Source organism: Dipodomys merriami, unplaced genomic scaffold (assembly GCF_024711535.1).
Source record: "Dipodomys merriami isolate MVZ:Mamm:240054 unplaced genomic scaffold, mDipMer1.0.p SCAF_173, whole genome shotgun sequence".
NCBI classification, from domain to species: Eukaryota; Metazoa; Chordata; class Mammalia; order Rodentia; family Heteromyidae; genus Dipodomys; species Dipodomys merriami.
Window position 1 is genome coordinate 2,310,795 of NW_027203082.1, and position 4,314 is coordinate 2,315,108.

The window sequence follows — 4,314 nt, forward strand, 5'->3', positions numbered from 1 at the left end:
TAGTTCATTCATTAATCTTGATGCTGATACTTGAATTCAGGGCCTGAATACTGTCCCTTAGCTTTTTCACTCAAAGCTGCTACTCTGTGACTTGAGCCACAACTCCACTTCTGCATTTCTGCTGATTAATTGTAAATAAGATTATCACAGATTTTTTTTTTCTCTGCTCAGGATGGTTTGGAACCATGACCCTCAGATCTCCGCCTCCCGTGTTGCTAAGATTACAGGTGTGAGCCACTGGCACCTGGCTCAAACAATGGAATGTCAAAACCTTAACTTTGACACCTGTCAGCTTTGAGACATCAAATATATGACCTAGCCCCTCATTATTAGGGGTTTAGCCCCTCATTAAAATTCATCATTGCAAAAAGGAGAAGATACCCCTTTCAGAATGATAACTGAAAGGTGCTTTATGTTTTTAAGAGGTCCTACAGAGCTGCTTCATTAACAGAATTAATGTTCATATAATATTCAAGTGGTAAATCCCAAATTACCACTATTTGGGTTTTTCCCCAGGACATTCTAACTGAGCAAGGTAAGTGTCATGGCTTGTTTGACACGTGGCATAAAAATCCCAGAGCCTGTGGAACACTAGTGGTTCATACCTGTAATCCTAGCTACACAGGAGGCTGAGATTTGTGGTTCAAAGACAGCTTGGGTAAGAAAGTTCATGACACTTTTATCTCCAGTTAGCCACCAAAATCCTGGAAGTAGAGCTGCGGCTCAAGTGGCAGAGTGCTAGCCTTCAGCAAGGGAACTCAGAGACAGTGTCCAGGCCCAGAGTTCAAGCACTTGTACCAAAACAAAAACAGAAACAAAAAAACCCACATAGCTTAAATATCTTGAAAGCATTATAAGAATTCATTTTTCAATCAGAACTTTTGTATTTGTTTATAGAATTTAGGATGAAGCAAATCATATTATTTAGGAAAAGAATAATTTCATTTTTGTTAGATGTCACACACACACACACACACACACACACACACACACACATATGCCAGTCCTGGGGCTTGAACTCAAGACCTGAGTTCTGTCCCTGAGCCGTTTTTTTCTCAAGGCTAGCATCTACCACCATGCTTCCATTTGAGCTACAGTTCCACTTCTGGCTCTAGGGGACAGTTAGTCTTATTGACTTTTCTGCCTGGGCTGGCTTTGAACCACAATCCTCAGCTTTCATCCTCCTGAATAGCTAGGCTTACAGGTGTGAGTCACTGGTGCCCAGCTTTAAGCTTTGTGGGGTTTTTTTTTTTTTTGGGGGGGGCGGTCATGGGGCCTGAACTCTTGGCCTAGGCACTGTCTCACAACTCTTCAGTTCAAGGTTAGCGCTCTACCACTTGAGCCACAGGGCCACTTCCGGCTTTTTTACTTTTGCTTATGTGGTGCTGAGGAATCGAACCCAGGGCCTCATGCATGCAAGGCAAGCGCTCTACCACTGAGCCACCTTCCCAGCCCTGGGGTTTTTTTTAACTAAGAAAAAAATCATATGGCAATACATGTTCATATAAGTACGGAGCATGTCCACAGAAGGTCTTTCCACAGAAGCAGACCAGCAAGTGATGAGGAGAACAGTAGAGACTGACAGTTTCAGGAGCTGAGTCAGACAGAAACAGACTTCTCCCAAGAAACTAGGCTGTGAGAACACTTACATAGCATGTGCAGAACCTGGGGTTGATCCCCAGCACAAAGGAAAGGAGAGAGGAAGGGAGGGGAAAGGGGGGAGGGAGAGAGAGAAGGGGAGAGAGAGAGAGGAAGGAGGAAGGAAGGAAGGAAGGAAGGAAGGAAGGAAGGAAGGAAGGAAGGAAGGAAGGAAGGAAGGAAGGAAGGAAGGAAGGAAGGGAGGGAGGGAGGGAGGGAGGGAGGGTGGGAGGGAGGGAGGGAGGAAGAGAGGGAGGGAAGAAATTCCAGGGACCCAATTCCTCTTCTGGAGTTAGGATTCAGCATCCTTGGCAGACCATTTGACTAGCATACATAAAATTAAAAGAAAATTAGCCTTTAGAAATCCTCAGAGTAAAAACTTTATAAACTAATTACTTTGGAGAAAGCAATTTTCTATCAATGGCAAAATAATACAATAGAATTTTAAAACTTCTTGAAATGGGTTGTTGATTGAATTTAAGCATTGGACTTGAGACTGAATTAAATCACTTACCAAGGGCCGGGTGTGGTAGTGCATGCCTATAATTCCAGCATTTTTAGTTTCTGGCCAGTCTAGAGTTGCTGTCTCAAAAAATACTTCATAATGGTTCTTTTCAAAACCAAGATCATATTTCACTTACGTGAAGTAATTAGAATCTATTCATTAAAATACAACTGTAAAGAGGTTTTTAATATAAGATGAATATAAGTTAATTGGGGGGGAAAAAAACAATGAGATCAAAAACAGACACAAGAAAACAATCATCCTCCTGGGATGCTAGTGACTCAGGCCTGTAATCCTAACTACTCAAGAGGCTGATATCTGAGGATCTCAAACGGAAGTCAGCCCATAGGAAAGTCCAAGAGATTCTTTTTTTTGGGGGGGGGGGTCTGGCGCTGTCCCTCAGCTCTTCAGCTCAAGGCTAGCGCTCTACCACTTGAGCCACAGCACCACTTCCAGCTTTTTTTTCCTGCTTATGTGGTGCTGAGGAATCGAACCCAGGGCCTCAGGCATCCAAAGCAAGTGCTCTATCACTGAGCCACCTTCCCAGCCCAGTCCAAGAGATTCTTATCCCCCACAAACCAGCAAAATGCAAGAAATGGAGGTGTGGCTCAAGTGGTAGAGTGTCATCTATGAGCAAAGGAAGCTGAGTTCAAGCCCCAGGACTGGCATGTGCATACACATGCACATGTGCATGCACATACACACACACACATGCACACATACACACAAATCATATCTTCTACAGATAGCCATATTTCATTCTTTTTTCCAAAGTTTTCTTTGATTACCTACATTTTTATCTTTTACATATTATTTTGGGGGTGGGGAGTTCCGGTTGTGGGGCCTGAACTCTGGGCCTGGGCGCTGTCCCTCAGCTCTTTAGCTCAAGGCTAGCGCTCTACCACTTGAGCCAGAGCGCCACTTCCGGCTTTTTTCTTTTTGCTTATGTGGTGCTGAGGAATCGAACCCAGGGCCTCAGGCATGCAAGGCAAGCACTGAGTCACCTTCCCATCCCATCTTTTACGTATTGTTGCAATCATTTGAATCATTTTTGTGTCATTAAAATGTCATAGACATCCTTTTAAATATTGTAATACTACATTATCTTAATTCCTCCAACTTGAGCTTCAAAGCCATCCACCTAATGGCAATGCCACCCATCAGCTGTGTGAACACAACTTCCTAACATCTCTGCGCTGTCCCCTCGGCTGGGAAATGAGTCATAGTGCCGCCTGTCTTGAGTTTCAGTTTGAGGTTTAAATGAATTAATAGACCTGAAAACTGGTATATCAATGTCCAATAAATATTTATTGTTATTTTCCATTCATTTCCCTAACGTGAGCCACTTAGATCAATTACTTTCAATGTGCACTATTACAGATAATTCTGTGATAAATATCACTTGTAGTGAATGGATTTGTAAAGATAGTCTTCAAAATGCAAAGCCTCCAGCCATTTACTTATTGTTTTACTTGTATCTGCTGTTTGTGTTTAGTTATAAAGCAATGACTACACAGATGATATTTATCCAGAAACAGTAGCTTGGCCGATTATTGGGTTTTTTTGAGACAGGTTCTCTATGTAGCTGAGACTGGCCTTGATTGTGTGATCCTCTTACCTCAGTCTCCTAAGTACAGAGTTACAGATGTGTACTATCATTCACAACCTGCACATCTTTTTTAAGGAAAACAACACATATATTTGTTGTTTTCTTTCTTTTCATATATTTTGGTAAAATATACAAACAGATTTACTGCTGGTGACATCTAGTAATTTCACAATGCTGTACAACAGGCCCATATTTTTTAGGCCACGAATCCCAAAGATTGTCAAATGCAATGGATAACATGGAAGAAAAGAAAAGTAAACTTTTCAGCCTCAAAATTCCTTTCATTAAAAAGAGAAGATCTGAATATCTTGTTTTGAAACTAGCCCAGAAAGACAAATCTGAGAGACCCTTATCTCAAATTAACCAGCAAAAGCTAGAAGTGGAATTGTGGCTCAAGTGCTAGAGCGCCAGCTTTAGTGAAAAAGCCAAGCAAGAGCATGAGGCCCCTGAGTTCAAGCCCCAGTTCCAGCACTTACTTTGGTGAAATAAGTGTATGATTTCACCACTTTCACTAAGAGAAAGATCACCTCTGAAAGTTACAATCAAACTCTATCCCCAGACA